Source organism: Anabrus simplex, chromosome 2 (genome assembly GCF_040414725.1).
Source record: "Anabrus simplex isolate iqAnaSimp1 chromosome 2, ASM4041472v1, whole genome shotgun sequence".
NCBI classification, from domain to species: domain Eukaryota; kingdom Metazoa; phylum Arthropoda; class Insecta; order Orthoptera; family Tettigoniidae; genus Anabrus; species Anabrus simplex.
In genome coordinates, this window is record NC_090266.1 from 343,864,494 (window position 1) to 343,885,547 (window position 21,054).

A 21,054-nucleotide genomic window follows, 5' to 3' on the forward strand; every position below is an offset into this window, starting at 1 on the left:
ACACTGAGTAGCTAAAGTCTCAAGGTATTCTGTACGACTATTGGAACCCCATCTACCAAATTAACGTTCACATACCAGACGTTACAAAACACGTTCCCCTCTTTTTTTAACTGTGTAGTTGGTGTCTGGCTAGTCGAATGTTTGTGAGTTGCTCTAGTATTTCAGATGCGTTTATGGTGGGTTGTACGGCTGTTAGAACAAAGTCCTTTCTTCCTGCAATTCTTGACAATGTGGCCACGATTGAGGCAGAGAAAACATATATTGGGTATTTTTGTTAGTGCATTCTTTGAAGCTACTAATTGTCATGCAGTCCTGAGCCCAGTGATTGTCTGTCACAGATGACACTTAAGGGATCGGGCATACATGTTGTTTTCTGTGATTTCTCTACTGGTTTCGAATTTGAATGAAGTGAGGCCTCTGTAGGGATACTATCGAATCTGTGGAAAGAACCGCTACTTCTCTTTTGCGTACCGTACGATTATGGGCGCGCAGCTGAGAGCTTGCATCCGGGAGATAGTGGGTTCGAACCCCAATGTGGGCAGCCCTGAAGATGGTTTTCCGTGGTTTCCCATTTTCACACCAGGCAAATGCTGGTTCTGTACCTTAATTAAGGCCATGGCCGCTTGCTTCCCACTCCTAGGCCTTTCCTACCCCATCGTCGCCATAAGACCTATCTGTGTCGGCGCGACCATCTTCAGGGTTTCCGACAGTGGAATTTGAACCCATGCCAGCTCACTATGCTTTTATCCCATTTAATCTATTTTAGTTCGTGTTTGTGTATTTTAATGTGTTATTTTAACTTCTAACTTGAATGATACATATCTATGTACTTCAAGATAACGCTTTATTCCATTGTAATCTATATTTTCTATAATTTTATCAGAAAATAAGGCATTGTGAATTAGATCCACTGATTATTTTAATTTCATAATCATTTTTCATCATCGTTTGTTTTAAATTCTAGTCAGAGGATATATTTAAAATTTTAATTATCATGTTTTTCGTTTTATCTCGTACCATTAGGGGCTGATGACCTAGGTGTTAAGCCCCTTTAAACAACAAATGCAACAAACATCATCATCATCATCATCATCATCATCATCATCATCATCATAATCATCTGGGGGAAGAGGTGAACGCGTATGGCAGGACTAGGAGTAAATCACTTCTCGAAGTTGTGGTTGAAATGGTATCTGAAAAGAAAAGACATTCATGTTAATGCCGTATATTCCGGATGGATTAGCGGTGATATACTTATCATTGTTGTTCTTACACATGAACCTGAAGACACATGCAATATATGCGTTAATACACAATATGCGCGCTTCTTATTATATATCGCCCATTTTTAAAATGAACACGCTCAGTCTAATGACTTGACCCCTCTACTTCATATCCACATTTTTTGCATTTGGTCCTCAAACAATTTCTTGATTCCCATTTAATGTCATCTAATGGAAGCCAAATGATATCACGTTTCCTACCAGTCATATTGAATTTAAAGGTTAAAATACTCAAAATCCAGAGCCCAACAAGTGAAACGTCTATACTTTACCATTAAACTTAATACAATTCTCCAGCTTCTTGCTTCGCAGCCTGGACCAACATTTGGAAGGCTATTACCCCAGGAATGGGAATTCGCATTCACAATGGGATTACCCATTTGGAAGGAGTTTCCTTTGGAATGGGGTTTCTCATTTTCAAGGGTATTTTCCAGGATATCGTTCATTACTCATTAGGTGAATATGAATATATTATTAAATGATTTAACTGGGCTAATTTTACTGTATCCTAAATAAGTAAAAGTTCTAGCAGTAATTAGAATTACATCTCATTAAAAATCATTTTCTTTTATAAAAAAATTACAATTGGTTTAAACCATTGCGATGTGAACCAGTCAATCCTAGTCCGAATAGTACCGAGGTATGTGAATGGGCCAACTGGCGAGACCTGCGTATCTCTCGCGGGCTATGAACGGTTTTGGAGAGTTACTGGAAAGAACAAGACATATAAAAACATAAATATTGTTGAAAACGTCTGCCGCCTCTGCTTTTTCTAGCACAAATTTCACAAAGTTACCGAGATTTGAACCAAGAATAAAGCAGTGAATGATTGATGATATCTAGCATTGTGAGGTACACGAGGTCTGTACACCGTTTATAGAAGTAAACTGATATTGACTAATTTAAATTATAGCTATTGATTTCAAGAGCTCGGCATCTAAAATAAGTTAAAAAATTAATGCGGTAGTAATTATAGAATAATACGTGATACCATGAGGTGTCGTTGGTGAGTATACAGATTATTTGATGTCACTGCACTCTCCTGAATATAGGCGGACTAGGCTAAGCACTTTTTGACTGGCAGTCGAAGATACTTACTTATACATTTCTTGCAAATCAGCTGTCCATTCAGCAAGCCGTTGACAAGTTCGTTAAAGTAAGCTTGCTTAATCACTGATTTCGAATCCATTTCATATCTGTCACACTATCATCACACTATACTTGCATAACTTCGAATAACTAACTTTCAAGGAAACACAACAGTTGTTTCAGAATATTTGATCTCTCCTGTGGAAACTTTGTGACTAATACCAGAATAATTTCACTAAATGTGCAGTAACTAAAATACTGTGTTATTCTGCTTTCTCACGAAAAATATTTTACAGAAATCTTTTCAAGGAAGAAGTATGAAGCTATTAGCTGAGCAGCTTTTTCTTTGGTAAGTGAAAGACATTATTGTTGAAGTCAGATCGCAAAGGCTGTATGGTGTGCACTTGTTGTTGATGTTCCATGTTTTATGGCACCGCTGATCATCAACCTCAAGTTCTTTGGTGTGCTTTTATTATTATTATTATTATTATTATTATTATTATTATTATTATTATTATTATTATTATTATTTATATATTTAAACACTAGGCTGAATTTTGTAACCGCGAGTTTGAGAGAACGGCTGAAACGATTGACATCGTAAAGCATTCTGATGAAAGCTCTTGGCCTGTGTCTTTAAAAGCATAAATATTTCCTGCCGTATATTTTCAAATTATTAAAGAAACATGTAGCATTCTGATAGGCTAAAGCCGCCTGAACCGTGAGAGCACTGAGGCATGTGGTGCGATAGAGGAAGTGGAATGGTGTAAGCACGCACCGTTACCAGGATTTCAGGTAGTTTATTAATTTATTACTCAAAATTAGTTTAGGTAGACTGAAGAACCTAACAGTAAAAAAACCACATATTATGTTGTTCTCCATATATTTGCTAGATTGAAGCGATTTCGGATAAATTTAAACGTTTCCTTCTCCATATCACATCTCCCTGTATTTGTTAGATTGAGTGATTGCGGAAAAAAATTGATTTGTTTTCATGTTAACACTGAGGCTGTGAATTTCTTCCATTCTGGTAGTTAGTGAAGTGAGTCGATCCTCCGTGCCATACTAATGTGCTGAATTTTTTTTTGATTTGGCCGGCATGATACTCATAACAAACCACGATCAACTTTCAGTTATTAATGAAATAATTGACGTGCTCCAACAAAACGACACAAATGTCAAGATTGCATTTTTCATCGATGGTCTGGGGGCACTAGAATAACATTTAGGATAAATAATACAAAATAATTCAATATAGGGCTTTGTTATATCAGTAACGCGGACAGGAATAGCCACTGTTTTGCTGCCCAGCGGTTGAACAGGGCACATTGCATTCAAAATTCCTCTAAACATAATAATGAGTGTTCGGTGTCTGGATTAAAATAAAATTCCAAAGTAGCTGACGATATTCTGTTAGCACGGCTCAATATGGAATAAGCCCCAATGGCAAGTAGTCATTGATTAATGTGTGTGAATCTTCTTCTGAAATATATCATAGTTAACGACATACCATTTCTTCTGGTGGGAAAATTATTGTTCTTGGGAAAAATTTCATAAAGGTTTCGTCTGTTTGACATACGCTTATCGCCAAACAGTTATTTGTTTATAATTGTACTAAATACTCTCTTCTTTGACCCTTCTTAAAAGTACGCTACTTATATAAAAATATGCGGGCAAAACCACAAACAAATGGAATTCGCTGATTTCTTGCAAGAAATAGGTAACGGTGACTACCCCTCTGTAGATTGTGACAGATCAAATGTTTTTTAACCATCAGCCAGAATTTTAGCATATGATTATACCGTGATTGAAAGACTCCGTGGCTCAGGCGGCAGCGCGTCGGCCTCTCACCGCTGGCTTATGTGATATTTGTGCTGGACAAAGGGGAGGCGGGACAGGTTTTTCCCCGGGTACTCTGGTTTTTCCCTATCATCTTTCATTCCAGCAACATTCTCCAGTATCATTTCGTTTCATCTGTCTGTCATTAATCATTGCCCCAGAGGAGTGCGACAGGCCTCGGCAGCCGCCACAATTCCCATCCTCGCCGCAAGATGGGGGCTTCATTCATTCCATCCCTGACCCGGTCAATGACTGGAAAACATGTTGTAGATTTTCATTCTTCATTATATCGTGACTGAAAATTACAGCAAGACGTTCACTGCTGCGAAAGATGTCATTTTCTAGAAAGTAGTTCAAAACCATACACTAGCGTCAACAGTTTCCATACTGAAGATGGAAAGCTAGCTACTTCAATTTCGTACATATTTCTTGAATTCTTTGGAACTGCCGATTTGTCTCCACATATTCTTATTCTAAAAATTGGAGCCATGGTTATACTCCTTAGAAAGTTGAACATTTCCCAACTGCTCCTAAACGGAACCAGATTAAGGCCTAATTGTAAGAAGTATGTACGAAAATAGTTCAGATTTAGAAATAATAAGTGGAGATAAAACTAGATAGAGAGCTCTAATCCCTCGATTCGACTTAACATCCGATAAAATACTTCAATTTTCGTTCAAGAGGCATCAATTTCCAATTCGCTTGGCAGTTGGCATCACGATCAGTAAAACATAGCCAGTTTTCATCCGTGGCCAGTTAAATGTTGCAATGGCCGGGCTGAGGCTCAGACTGTTGAGGCGCAGGCCTCCTGATAGGGTAGGTCATGGGAAACTACTGGCAAAAGTGAGTATAATTGGACTTGACAAAAGAGTGACCGAATGGGTGGCTCTGTTTCTAGAAAATAGAACTCAGAAAATTAGAGTAGGCGAAGCTTTATCTGGCCTTGTAATAATTAAGAGGGGAATTCCTCAAAGCACTATTATTGGACCTTTATGTTTTCTTATATATATCAGTGATGTGGGTAAATAAATGGAATCAGAGATAAGGCTTTTTGCAGATGATGTTATTATGTGTCTGTCTGTTAGGTCATCAGCCCAGAGGCTGGTTGGATCCTCAAATAGCATCACCAAAGGCTATGCAGTTATAGCGAAACCACAACAACCAATGGCAGTACCAAATTGGGTGTACTAGGCAAGATGAGGAGTGAGGTAGTTTGTCATTGCTTTCCTCACTGGGCCAGACAGTGCTATTGTAGCACAACTAACCCTATGAGCAACACCCTTCATGACACTCAGACACACTGGCTGTGCTCTGAATGTCGTTAATCAGCACCACCCATACCCCAGCAGCTTCCATATTGTCACAGCCATGGATGAGACTGGGACTTCAGTGGAAGCTACACTTTGCTCTGGCCTATGCCAAGAGATGGATTTAAAAGTACTGTATCCATCAAGAAATGACAGCAGGCAGTGTTATTATGTATAGAGTAATAAATAAGTTAAAAGATTGTGAGCTACTACAAAATGACCTCGATAATGTTGTGAGGTGGACAGCAGGCAATGGTATGATGATAAACGGGGTTAAAAGTCAGGTTGTGAGTTTTGCAAAAAGGAAAGGTCCTCTCAGTTTTAATTACTGCATTGTTGGTGTGAACGTTCCTTTTGGAGATCATTGTAAGTACCTAGGTGTTAAAATATGGAAAACCGAGCTCGATAGCTGCAGTCGCTTAAGTACGGCCAGTATCCAGTATTCCGGAGATAGTAGGTTCGAACCCCACTGTCGGCAGCCCTGAAAATGGTTTTCCGTGGTTTCACATTTTCACACCAGGCAAATGCTGGGGCTGTACCTTAATTAAGGCCACGGACGCTTCCTTCCCACTCCTAGCCCTTTCCTGTCCCATCGTCGCCATAGACCTGGGGGTGTCGGTGCGACGTAAAGCAACTAGCAAAAAAAAAATTAAAAAAAATGCAAAGATCGTCATTGGGATAATCACATAAATATGACTATATATAAAGGGTACAGATCTCTGCACTTGGTTATAAGGGTGTTTAGGGGTTGTAGTAAGGATGTAAAGGAGAGGCCATATAAGTCTCTGGTAAGACGCCAACTAGACCGAGCTCGATAGCTGCAGTCGCTTAAGTGCGACCAGTATCCAGTAATCGGCAGATAGTGGGTTCGAGCCCCACTGTCGGCAGCCCTGAAGATGGTTTTTCGTGGTTTCCCATTTTCACACCAGGCAAATGCCGGGGCTGAACCTTAATTAAGGCCACGGCCGATTCCTTCCAATTCCTAGGGCTTTCCTCTACCGTCGTCGCCAAAAGACCTATCTGTGTCGGTGCGACGTAAAGCAAATAGCAAAAAGACCCCAACTAGAGTATGGTTCCAGTGTATGGGACCCTTACCAGGTTTACTTGATTCAAGAACTGGAAAAAATCCAAAGAAAAGCGGCTCGATTTGTTCTGGGCGATTACCGACAAAAGAGTAGCGCTACAAAAATGTGGAAAGTTTGGGCTGGGAAGACTTGGGAGAAAGGAGACGTGCTGCTCGACTAAGTAGTATGTTCCGAACTGTCATTTGAGGGATGACGTGCGAGGACATCAGTAGACGAATAAGTTTGAGTGGTGTCTTTAAAAGTAGAAAAGATCACAATATGAAAATAAAGTTGGAATTCAAGAGGACAAATTGGGGCACATATTCATTTATAGGAAGGGGAGTTAGGGATTGGAATAACTTACCAAGGTAAATGTTCAATAAATTTCCAATTTATTTGCAATCATTTAAGAAAATGCTAGGAAAACAACAGATAGGGAATCAGCCACCTGGGGGACTGCCCTAAATGCAGATCAGTGTTGATTGATTGATTGATTGATTGATTGATTGATTGATTGATTGATTGATTGATTGATTGATTGATTGACCCCCAACTTGGCAGGTTCGATCCTGGCTCAGTCCGGTGGTATTTGAAGGTGCTCAAATACGTCAGCCTCGTGTCGGTAGATTTACTGTCACGTAAAAGAACTCCTGCGGGACTAAATTCCGGCACCTCGGCGTCTCCGAAAACCGTAAAAGTAATTAGTGGGACGTAAAGCAAATAACATTATTATTATTATTATTATTATTATTATTATTATTATTATTATTATTATTATTATTATTATTATTAATGTTGCAATGTCAAAAGAGCGATATTTCAAAGTTGCAATATTGCCAAAAGGTAATTGTACAAGAAATGCTACGAGCAAGTGACTGCGCGGTTAGGGTCACTTTAGCTATCAGCTTGCATTCGGGAGATAGTTGGCTCGAACCCCACTTTCTGTAGCCCTTAAGATGGTTTCCCATTTTCACACCAGGCAAATGCTGGGGCTGTAACTTAATTAAAGTCACAGTCACTTCCTTGCCACGTCTAGCCATTTCCTTTCCCATCGTCGCTGTGAGACCTACCTGTGTCGGTGCGTCGTAAAGAAAACTGAAAAAGAAGAAAAAAGCACAAGGAATGTCGTATGTAAGGAAATCTCTCAATAAATATTTACCCCATTGATCGTCATGTCTTGACGGGTTTCTTCTTCTTCTTCTTCTTCTTCTTCTTCTTCTTCTTCTTATTATTATTATTATTATTATTATTATTATTATTATTATTTTATTTGTGTATAAATGTTATTCTGTAAGCTTGAAATTTTAATCTATACCCAGGTCCATGGAACTAAATACTAACTTATGCCAGGATATTTTGCGAGTATGAAATGCCTGAAAAAAAATCTAAATTTAGGATAGATGCTGTTAACACCAGGATATGAAACTGTCATCTCCGAACGGTACAACCACCTCTCAGTTCTATCGTGGAGCGTAATTTAGCGATTTATTTTTACTGCTACTCAGAAATGACGAGAGTTTGCTCACTGAGTTCAGTTCACTTATAGGTATTCCAAATACACTGGTGGAAAAAAATATCCAAACATCAAGAAGGGGTTGTGCTAGATTAACGAACGTTGGTAGGCGTGTTTCTACGTCTGAAAGATGACGTTGATTCAAATTTCCCGCAAACCATATTAGCATTAACATTTTTAATAGCGGCCCCATGACGTTGCAGATCAGGTTTGCTTTAAATACGGCCTGTACTGTGCGAGAGCGTTAGTCAGAACGAGGCCGTATAATAGGGCTACGTGAAGGTGGATTTTCCTTCCGCGCTATTGCAGAACGACTTGGCAGGAATGTCTCCTCCGTGCATGCGTGCTGGCAGCAATGGTCACGAGAAGGTACGCTCGCAAGAAGACCGGGCTCCGGACGTCCCCGTGGCACCACCGAGAGGGAGGACCGCCGTATTCGGCGTCTGGCAGTGGCACAGCGGACTGAGTCTGCAGCAGTAATTCGAGCGGCAGTTGGCACCACAGTGACGCAACGAACTCTTCGACATCGCTTACTTGAAGGACAGCACCCAGCCACGCGCCCTGCGGCGTGCATTCCACATACTCCAAACCACCACCCTCTGCAACTTCAGAGGTGTCAAGCGAGAGCTCATTGGAGGATGAAGTGGAGGTCTGTTGAGTTTTCCGATGAAAGCCGGTTCTGCCTTGGTGCCAGTGATGGCCGTTTGTTGGTTAGGAGGAGGCCAGGTAAGCGTCTGCATTCCACCTGTCTGCGGCGTCGACACACTGGACCTACATCGGGAGTTCTGGTCTCGGGAGTAGTTTCTTATGACAGCAGGAGCACTCTCGTGGTTATCCCACGCACCCTGACTGCAGATGTGTACGTCCGTTTGGTGATTCGACCTGTTATGTTGCTATTCATGAACAGCATTCCCGGGGGGGGTGTTTTCCAACAGGATAATGCACGCTCCCATGCCGCTGTTGTAACCCTATGTGCTTTACAGTGTGTCGACATGATGCCTTGGCCTGCTCGATCCCCCGATCTGTCCCCAGTCGAGCACGTATGGGACATCATTGGACGACAACTCCAGCGTCATCCACAACCGGCATTAACCGTCCCTGTATTGACCGACCAAGTGCAATAGGCATGGAACTCCATCCCACAAGCTGACATCCGGCACCTGTACGACACAATGCATGCACGTTTGCATGCCTGCATTGAACAGTCAGGCGATTACACCGGTTATTAATAGACCAGCATGGCACATTTGCGATGGCTTTTCTCGCGCGGATATTAACCCGTAGTATTTTACATTAATCAATTAAATATGTTATCTCGACAAATATATTGCCAAAACTTCCGTATTCTACATTCCTTATTTCATGGTGTTTGGATATTTTTTCCGCCAGTGTAGTAACGCATTTCAAAAATAGGTCTAATGGTAACTGATTATACACTCCTGTCAGTGTATTATAGAACTATCACATGAGTGTAATCTTCATATTTCTTTCTTACAGATCAGGCACCTGAAGGGGACACTTATTGTTCTGCTCATGATATTCAGGTATGTAAAATTATTTTTACGCAAGTTAAGTCACTTTGTAATGACACTGTTCTGTATTGTTTTGTGTTTGAGTAAATAATTTCATTTTAATTCAAGATCCACTAGTTGACTTCAATTTCATGTCTCATTTCTACTTGTACACTTCTTTAATTTCATAAGCCACAGTTGAAGACAATTTAGATGTTCACCTCGCGTTCGTATTTTCCCCGTCAAGTAACATTATTTAAGGCTTATGGAACAGCCTGCCGCATAGACAGTACTCACTTGCTAAGTATGTTTCATTCAAGTTTAAATTCATTTTTTTAATGGAATGTTGAACCTTAGTAAAGAAGTTTTGTCAAATTAATATCCCCTATATTATAGGTGAAGCCGGTCCAGCGGTATAGGGGCAGCGTGCCTGCCTCTTTCCCGGCGGCCCCGGGTTCGATTCCCGGCCAGGTCAGGGTTTTTTATCTGAGGCCTGGTTCTAGGTCCACTCAGCCTACGTGATTGCAATTGAGGAGCTATCTGACGGCGAGATGGCGGCCCCTGACAACAAAGCCAAGAATAATGGCCGAGAGGATTCGTTGTGCTGACCACACGACACCCCATAATCTGCAGGCTTTCGGGCTGAGCAGTGGTCGCTTGTTAGACCACGGCCCTTCGGGGCTGTTGCACCATGGGGTTTGGTTTGCTTTGTATTATTGGTGAACTCCCTACCTTAGTGCATTCATAGTCAAAGAACAGTTCAACCGACTAATATTTTGAACAGTTTCTTCCACAAATTCGTATTTTAATATTAAAAACCATTCTAACACATCGTTATCTACCTACACGATCTAGGCCTACACAGTACTTTTTCATCCGCGACCGAGCGATGGAACGTCCGCGTAAATAACTAATTATCACTCTTTCAGCCGCTATTATTCACCAGTTGCTTAAATAGCTGTCATACCATTTCATTCATTTCTTTACTCCATTGTTTCTGTGTCCCCATTCACTGCATTTCTGAGTCAGAAATGACCTCTACCTCTCCAGTGGTGGTGACCTTTTAATGCTGTCCGAGTCTTTCTAAGTTGTTCCTCCAATTACGAATTGCTACACATTCCGTGCTTTGCTACTGTTTCGTGATGCATCGAAGATAGAGGAATCTTATATAAAAATACTCCGGATAAATGGTCTGTGCGAATTCATCTAACAACCTGAGCAACTTCTAGATGAGAGGTTGATTCCTGTCACACACAGACTAGCATATTCCACGGTAGCAAGAATGCAGTTCTTGGGTTCGTCTGAAGTAATGTACAATGGTGCCTCGTATACGGTATTTTTGACTCATCCTCGGAATGATATCAGGTGATCTGGGGACTACTGAGTAGTAGCAAGTTATTAGGGTCCACCCTAACCAAAACAACTGAGGATGCTCTGTACTCTCGCCTTTACTGAAGCATCCTGTATCCTCCAACTATCGTTACTGTTAACAAATATGTTGAGCCAGTGCAACACTGTGTACTCTCACTGGAAGAACGTACTGGAAGGAACTGGAAGGAACGTACCACTGTTCACTATTTTTATACGTTAAATAATACAACTAGCAATTGACAGGGCGTAAAGTTTCTAAATTTATTTTATTTTATTTTATTTTATTTTATTTTATTCATAGGAAGACTTACACTGGTGGATTGGAATATCCATTGGTGTTCCAACTCAAGTATTCTGGAATCAAAAACAGGCAATTTCTGGCAGTTGATAAGATTTTCAGTAGGAGCATCACGTGGCTGTATAAAGGGCATCCAGCCGTAAATAGGTAGTGATTTAGCTAAGTACCGAGAGGTCCAGAGAGCCCACGAAAATGGAGGTAAACCTGGGTAAAGAACTTCTTTATTTAAAATCGTCTACATTGTGTTAAGCTACTCAGTACTGAAAAATTGATTTAAAATTAAAGAAACCAAATTTAAAGGGTTGTCGTATTCTTCAGTCTTTTATTTTTTTAAATATGTATTCAGGTTTAGGAAGCTCTGAATTTAGTGGAAACGTATTTTTCCGCTTTTCATAAAAGGTACATTCTGGTACTCTGAAAATTGACTCCACTCAATTGTAAGATTTCACAGTTTCAAGCAGTATTAGTGATATCGTAAGAAGTAACTTACGATGAAGAATACTGTCTACGTCAACCTTAACCAGTCTTTTACGGCGCTGTTCATTCTTTGATTCACATTACAGATAGGTGGAGAATGTGTTCCGTTGATAAAAATGTGCTCTCCTACTGAGGATTAGGATTGTACTGTTCTATTCTTTACTCCATTTTTATTCAGTGCTTAAACGAATAGATTATTTCTTAAGGAGCATGATGTTCTATTCCAAGAAAAATATAAAGTGGATAATTTCTTCAGTCCCAAGGATAAATATGATATGTTTTCTAAAATGTTAATGATAAAGAATCTATTGGGTATATGAAACACGATTGCACTATTTGCTTTAACTTCCCAGCTATATGGGAAATCTAGCTATCCTATGTGATACCTGAGGACTCGTACATGTCAAAAAATACGATGAAGTAGTGGCTTTTGATACCACAAATCAAAAATAAATATTCCCTCTTGTTTTGTGCATGTAACTGAAGGACCTAAGTGTATCTTATGATACACCAGGACTGAATAGAAAGAGAGACGGTTAACGTTTTAGTATCGTATATTACGAAGTAAGTGGCTGGGCGGTTTGGGTCGCGTAGCTATAAGCTTGCATCGGGAGGTAGTGGGTTCGAACCTCCTAACTTTCAGCAGCCCTGAAGATGGTTTTCCGTGGTTTCCAATTATCACACCATGCAAATGCTGCGGTTGTACCTTAATTAATGCCACGGTCGCTTCCTTTCCACTCCTGGCCCTTTCCTAACATTTCGTCGTCATAAGACCTATTTGCGTCGGTGCGACGTAAAGCAGATTGTAAAAAAAGGTATCTTAGGTTGTATTACACCCTAACGGGACAACTGAGTTTTCTTTCCTACCTATATTGTATTTGTGAGAGGGAAAGTAAGCTCGTCCTGGTCCGACTCGTTGGCTGAATGGTCAGCATAATGCCCTTCGGTTCAGAGGATCCGGGTTCGATTCCCGGCCGGGTCAGGGATTTTAATCGCTTCTTACTAATTCTTCTGGCTCGGGGACTGGGGGTTTGTGTATGTCCCAACACTCTCCCCTTCATATTCAGAAAACATACCACACCATCAACCACCACGAAAACACGCAATAGTGATTACGTCCCTCGTTATAAGGTTGCGTCAGGAAGAGAATCCGGTCGTAAAACAGGACCAAATCCACATGTGCGACGCAGTTCGCACCCGCGACCGCACGGGAGTCGAAAAAGTGGTAGAAAAAGACGAGAGAAAAGAAAAATGTAAGCTAATTCTAAAAAAAAAATCGGTAATTAGAATTTGACATCTAAACTCGTCCACGTTCGCAAATATTGTCGTATAATAAACTCGTCCAGATGCAAAAGAGAACCCTGAACATTTTTCTTCCGATTTTATCTAGGCTTAATTCTAATGCCGTATTAGTCACTAACAGAAATTATTATTTTCGATTGGTTGGAATTTGCTGCAGTTCTTTAATTTTAATATGAACTACGTGTTGTGTTTTGGGAAGGACTAGTAGGCCTAGCAGTAACTTTCTCCAGTCATTGTGCATTATTTCCTTAACGCCAGTCCTTCCGTTGGTGCATCTGCTAGTTCGGTTCCTAACACTTTTTGTCGGCCTAGTCAACATGTTCTCCACCGCTTTTCGTTTCAGTGTTGCCGATAATAGCCTACATCTCGTTTTAATTTTGTCGGATCAGGGGTTAGGCGAGTATGTACAGCATTCTTCCAACGCACTACATTATCGTCCCGAGAAGGTTGGTTAATAAATAGCATTCGCTTGGCGGACGAGTTTACATGTTGTAAACAAGTACATGACCTTTGAAATAAGATGCGTACTTCGGTTTTTGGACGAGTATACATGTCTCTTCTGTGACACTTCTATTCCATACATCATGATGGTATAGTGTGATTTATGTCTACTTATGTCTACTAGATCATCGAGGTATATTTTGGTCGCCAAAACTGTCAGAAGACTTATTTTGCAGCTGTACGGTAACGCTGTACAAACCAGAGAATATCCTGGAAGATAAATCTTATTTTAACATCCGTTTTTCAAACATACTGTCCCATGTCTGGGTTTATCTATAAACGTTTGCTCTATATGTTCTCCACTTCAACCTCAATGAAAGCAGAATGAACGAGAATAAATATTAAATCTTATGATATCGATTGATTCACTGATTCACTTGATGAGGCATTCCATAAGTTTTCTGGCATAAACAGCGAATTTATATTCTGTGTCGTGTAAAATAAAATGGAGGTTTCATATAGATACCCTGTGTGAAATTAGGAAATGTCAGAATGGTGTCATTTATATTTCCTTTAGTAGCGTGTTCACTTACTGATAATGTTATGTTTCTTGTTAATTTGCATAGTCTTTACAATATTTCGGAGATTCTAAAGGGAAGATATAAACGTGTTTATCCATTCCACCTTGTCTCAGATATGCAGCGTTTTATTATTACAACACATTCCGTGCAGCACTTCCCATTCACAATCAATATTACAATTCCTATATAAAACTACTAGCTGATGTACCTGTGCTTCGCTACGGAATTCTACATTGTGTACAGAATTCTAGGTTAAGTAGTGTACACGTTGTGAGCAAGATTGTATTAAATTGCATAGCACTTAACGTTACCCTAGAAACGCGATAGGGAAAGTCACCACACGTCTTTTCTCATATGAAGACTGGGTTAGGGAAATTTCATTGTAATGGTAGGCTCGCTTGCCTACCATCAGTCACAATCAGGTTGGAGAATTGCATTACAATGGCAGGCACTCACTCTCCACCTGCCCTTTTACATCCTCAGAAGGACTGTCTTAGTATTTTTCCCAACTGAAATGAACATAGGTCCTTACAATGACGTCAGTAGGAGTGGCGCGATTAAAAGCAATGTTTTCATATGAAATACTCGATCAAATGAAAAACCACACATTTTCTCACTTTTAATGAACAGTACTACACTGCCGATCTAAAAGTCCAACGTTCCAGAGCTGGAATGACAAAGCCGCACACAGCGGTGATCCGTGAACACACTTCGTCTTATTTCGGTTGGGTCGGGGTGTCGAATAATGGAGACTCCCAGGGCAAAAACTATGCCCTTTTACTAATCTGTTTCCTAGGAGTACCCGATGAGTCGGAAAATCTCAGTTCACTACACAGGCGGCGGAAGAATCTATCTGACTTGGAGGTAAATTTTTCTTCCAAGCGAGAGGAGAAACCCCCTCTTCACTGATAATTGGAATAAAATGAATGTAGAATTTAATAAAAGTGAAGAGGAAGAAACGGCTCTTTTCAGGGTTGAATTTTGAGTTATTTAGTGAATTGTGGTGCTATAATTTGGAATAGGCCTAAATTGTATTTCTAGACCAAGTCATGCTGCTGCTACTACTACTAATACTAAGTGAACCTCTGCCTTAAGTATGCACACTGCTCATTCAAACCAGCGCGTCAAAGTAGGGATCGAATAGCTGGAATACTATGATGAACCAGTTTGTTACGTACCGGCATTATCAGAAAATGTATGAACCAGAGGAATGGCATGTTAAAGAAGAAAGTTTTCTAACTCCTCAGCTATTTCCTGCCAATATTCAGTCAGGCTGTTATACTCGGTACGCAGCAGTAATCTCATCTATCTGAGTTGAGCGGCAGCATAAGAGACAAAGAACATGACAACAATCAATGGTCAATGTAATGTTATTGTTGATCAATGTTATGCACTTTCAATATTGTAGGCCTTCACATTTAGTTTTCTTCCGACTCTGAAATGCCATTCTTATAGTTGGTACGGTAAAAGTGAATAAAACATAAATGGTCGGAAATTGTATTCTCTAACTTTTGTTATCTAGTACTTTTCGATAGGACTAATAACATAGGTATTTAAAAATTAAATTTTAAGCGCCTTCTCCTAAACTACAATTTCACCCAGTGTGGATAAAATTGTTTAAAACTTAAACTGTAGTTTTTTATTCCCCGACTCTGTATACCGACTTTCATTAAATTCTGTTAACCCATTTTCTCGTCGCTCGGCGTTGATATGGACTTGGCAACAAAAATACAAATTCATGAATATCTGTGTTATCAAAGCCGGTACGGTAACAATGTAAGACATAAATGATCGGAAATTTAATTCTATATAACTTTCGTTATGTAGTATTGATCGATAGGACCCCTAATAATATAAATATTTGAGAATTAAATTTTAGGCCTTCCCCTAAACTACCATTTCACTCGGCGTGAGTAAAATTATTTATAGCCTAGATTGTAGTGGGTCATCCTCCGACTTTACATACCGATTTTAATTAAATTCTCTTCAGTCGTTTTCTCGTGATGCGTGTACAGACAGACAGACAGACAGACAGACAGACAGACAGACAGACAGACAGACAGACAGACAGACAGACAGACAGACAGACAGACAGACAGACAGACAGAAATTACGGAAAAGTAAAAATTGCATTTCCTTGTTACGATGAACATGACCGATACAGAAATACTTTTTTTTTTCAAATTCTGAACAATGTGCAGACAAAACTCTTATTTTATATATATAAGGTATAGTCACTCATAAACGTGAGGAAACTCTCGTTAGGGCACCCATGTTGAGAAGTTTACTGTAACCCGTTTTGATGTAACATATGAGAATTAGATTTCATAATTAAAGAAATAATAAAGTGGGCTTTTCAGAATCATTAATTTTACCGTACTAAAGAATACTTATACAAATATATGTTTGAATCTTGAAGCAACATTCATATGTTGATAATTATTATCATCAACGTTCTGGGAACCGTTATAATAACCTGCTCTTCAACTTTTCTTTATGTCACTGTTCCATTAGGATTCCATTGGCATTTTAAGGTTCGTAAACTTGTGTCTGAGTTCGAAGGCTGATTGAGCAAAGTAAAGTTCTTTCTTTGTTCACTTTTCAGTCGTATATTGTTTTTGCCTTTATATGCGGAAAATTGTGCCCATTACCTTATTATTCAGCACAATTTTTTCTGTTTGTATTTCTGTAGGTTCGTTTGGAGGTCAGAATACTTAATATGTAAGTAGTCTTTGTTTCTTGTGTTAATCGGTAACAGAACTACCAGTCTGTTTACTGAGTGCCTATTTATGATATGAACATTTCAAACAGCCATTATACAATGGGCTGTGGCACGTGCCCGTATGTGTAGAGTAACTTTCGCAACGGTTCTTCGATATAGAACAATCATGACATGCCCAGTAGAAAGGATAATGCATTGGCATGCTTCTTTGAATTTTGTATCGGGATACATTTCTTAGTAACCCTGACTTTATTAAGCAGATTTGTACTGCTCGCCTTATTTCAAATATCATTGAATTTATTGAGTATGATACTTTGGGTGTTGATTATAACCCCTAGAATACAGATTCGTGCCCACTACCTCGAAGATCATTTCAGCCGACTTTAAATGCTGCTTTGCTTCAAAAAACCGGTACAGTTAGTGAGGTATTTGGTATGATTTCACGTGTAAAGGTATATTACTCGCGAACATTTTTACTAGGCAAGGTTTCGCTGTATGGTGAACCTTTAAGCAGAAGAGATTGATTACTTCAGGGAGAGTTTATCCAGGCTGGCCAGCTATACACCTTGTGAAATCTTGATTGGCTTGCTAGTGATGTCTTTGCGAGCAGAAGTGGAGTGAGAAAAGAAATGAAACAAGAATATTGTAATTTCTCGTGGGTGTGTGCTAGTACGGGCCACTACTGCTGCATCTCGCAGTGGCTGGGGCTGGCCCGACAACCACAGAGGCTGGGGTTGACCTGCTATACAAGTCACGACTTCTGTGGAGATTATAAGCACACGACTGACACCACCCGTGCTAGACATTTTCAGTTATTATTTCTGAGCTGTTTGAGAATGCCGAAAGAAATGGTTATTTGTACTTATCTCCTTACTGCGCACTGGGTTTTGAACTTCCGAGTCATTCATAAAATATTACCCGAGTGAATACGCAGTTGCATGAGCAGCCCATAATGAATAGGAAGATAGTGTCTTCACTTGGTTTGTATAATGTCTGCTGCGACAGCTGACTGCATTGCAAGTCAGTGCACCCTATTAACGATGTTGGTGAAATTTCTTTTGACTTATCGAGATTACGGCAAGTACCGCGTGACTTAAGATCCATGAATGTATAAGAAATATCTCCGTCTTAAATTCTGTTTCCTACGTAGATGAACTTGTGCAGATTAGATTATTCCACTGGATCTGGACTGCTCAAGTAAAATGCATTTGCTGACTTAAATATTTACCTAATTTATTGAACGTCGCATTCGGGTAGTTTTGGTGGTATTGTGCAATATATTTACTGCGTATTACATTACATTGTCTCAGATTTCTCTACATCTTTTTCTTCAGCTTGTTACATGTCGAGGTGTAGATACTGTAGATCAGTCGGGAAGAATGGTCCGACGTAAACACTCTCCATTGGAGACTGTAGGAATATTGTGCGTGTGCTCTTGAGCATACTTCGCAAGTGAAATTCTCTCTTCTAGTGATAATATTAGCTGTGTTCTACTTTATTGTTTGAAGTGTAGCTAAGTGTTTTCACTTCCCTCTCGAAGAAGGAATACATGAAACATATATTGAGTTCGGGCAGCGGAAGATAAAGTTATTCTACAATAGAAAGAAGTCTGGCTACATATCTGACTGGACAGCGTCTTGATCTTCGGGTTCCAAGGTTCGATTCTCGACCTTGTCGCGGGATTTTAATCCGAAACAGTTGATTCTCTTGATTCGGGGACTGATGATAATTTGTGCTGTCCCAGCATCCTGCAACTCACGCATAGCGCTATCCTTTACCACACTAACACGCAATTTCCTACACACAGCAGACGCCGCCCACCATCGTTCGAGAGTCTGACACGAGGGCGCACCATGCCAGTAATAGCCACGCGAATTTATTACAGTAGAAAGTGAAGTGAAATACCAACGTTCACTTACGATTTATTGGGAAAACTAACCCAAAAACGCTAATCTTCTCAGTCCTGCAGAGGAGAGTGAGAGTGCTTTGTCCAGACTGATTACGTCATTTCTCATTACTGTCACTACTACAGACTCGTGACAAGGCCAATGCAATTCTAGAAACTTCCTGTGTAACTGGCTTGTGGCGTTCTATTTGGGAACTATGCTCCAAAATTTGAGGGGGTTTTACACGTTGCTACGAATTCTGCTGAATTATAAAATGATTATTCACTTGCTATCGCGTGTTCAGCATGGTGTGTCGTTGGATAATTGTTAGTTCGAACTTGCTAGAATATTTCGGTGTGCATTCCATTTAGCTCATAATAATAATAATAATAATAATAATAATAATAATAATAATGTAATTATATATTATATTATATTACATTATTATTATTATTATTATTATTATTATTATTATTATTATTATTATTATTATTATTATTATTATATCATCCCCTACTTGTATTATTCGGAAATCCTGGTGCTATTGTATTACAGAGGCAAATCGTACACACGGAACCAGCTGTGTAAAAGAAATAACTGAAAGTTCCCTTCCCTATTCCTACCTAATTCAATCTCTGTTAGGTATGTAGTCCTTGTGTGCGTAATCCTTCATGTACTCGTAGTAACCTACAACATTAAATGAATAACTGAAATATTTTACAGCATTACCGGAAGTTCAAATTATGCTATGCATATACTTAAAAACAAAAAACGTACAGTTAATGAAAGCGTCTGTCATTTTATGACGAACCCTACCTTGAAGTTTTAGCACGGTCAGCTCTGCTGAAGAGAAGTTGAACTATACAGAAACCTACTGGACCATCGTGAAATAACCTGAAGTGAATACCACATAGTAACTGGAGACAGTATGTATGCATAACCTCATCTACAACTATGGAAGACCAACAGCTGAGAGAAAGGCTTTGTTTGTTTTCGAAGTCGTCTGATTTTACTTCCCATTGTGAAGCTTTTAGAGTTGCAGTTGCCTTAAATATATCTAATTTTTACACGTTAAAGTACTCTACTTAACACATTAAGTATCCCATCATCCAAACATTTGCGAAAAAACAAAAATTGGCATCATGAAGTAGCTATCACATGTATATGTCAGTCCAGGTGCGGGAAGGATAATATAAAGAAAACTTAAAAATATTGTACCGTATCAAGCCTTTATTGCAGAGTAACTAATACTTCAATGATGCACTTAGTACGGTGTTGGACCACTTTTAGCATGACGACAGAACGTGGTAGGTCAGGCATTGAGGCATATGGACGCCGGATCTTCTCCTAAGGAAGAGCCTGCCACAGCTGGCGCAACCGACTCCCGAAAACTGCCGTAGTTGCCGCTGGTCGTAATTGGCGTCCAGTCTTCTCCCAAAAGTTCTCGATGAGCGAGACCTCTGGAGACCTTGCTGGACAAGGAAGCATGTTGATGTCACGAAGACCGACCAGAGATACCCGTGCTGTGTGAGACCAAGTAGGCTATAATCCTGCTGGGGACTGGAGTTGTCGAGCTGCGCCAAGAAGAGAATTACACATGGCCGCAGAATTTTCTGGACGTATTGCCGCGCTGTCAGGGTTCCTCCAGTCACCATCAGTGGGGAGCGGGAATCGTAGGAAATTGCGCCCCACACCATGACATGTTTCGTTGGGGGCGGTGTGCCTCTCTGCAATGAAGCGTGGATCACTGCACTGACCAGGCCGTCTCCAGACTCGAATTCGGCGATTGTCTGTTTCAAGAGGGAACAGCGATTCTTCGTCAATCCGCAAGCTGGCATGTTGCTTGTTCCTGGCAGAACGGACTCGGCGGTACTCAGGTCGTAATGGTAGATGTCATATTGGACGCCGCGACGACAGATCCTACTCTACTATCCGCCTTGATATGGTACTAGGCATATCCCCAGCTACGACGACGTGTCGGGATGGTGCGCAGCGACGCCCGTGCAGTGCTTGCAGCCTGTCACACGATGAAACGATCCTTCCTGAAGGTGGTCCACGTGGGTTGACCTGAGCTTTCGCGATGCGTGGTGTACCTTCACGTTCCCAGTCGGTGTAGCACCTATTCACAGTGTAGTCATTACGGTTCAAGTAGCGAGCAATGAACCGAAACGTGCAACCTGCCTCTCTTAGTCCGACGATGCGGCCCCTCTTTCTCATCTAACGGGTCAAAGGCTTGTCGAATTTACCCGTCAGTGTATCCTGCATGTTCACTCCAATCAGTTCTGTGATTCTTACTGCTGCTAAGAACTTATTCGGTGTCTTCAATCTATGAATGAAAGAGACATGTACGCCCTAGTGGCACTTTCTTGC

At 40.3% G+C, this 21,054-nt stretch overlaps 1 long non-coding RNA gene across 1 annotated transcript in view; it reads left to right on the plus strand.

The window, feature by feature from the left end:
* LOC136862819 (uncharacterized) overlaps window positions 1–21,054 on the plus strand; it is a 427,778-nt gene that overhangs the window by 249,659 nt on the left and 157,065 nt on the right. Inside the window, exon 3 of the long non-coding RNA XR_010859067.2 lies at window positions 9,593–9,639. This is a non-coding gene — a long non-coding RNA (uncharacterized lncRNA). The remainder of the gene's footprint in view (window positions 1–9,592; window positions 9,640–21,054) is intronic.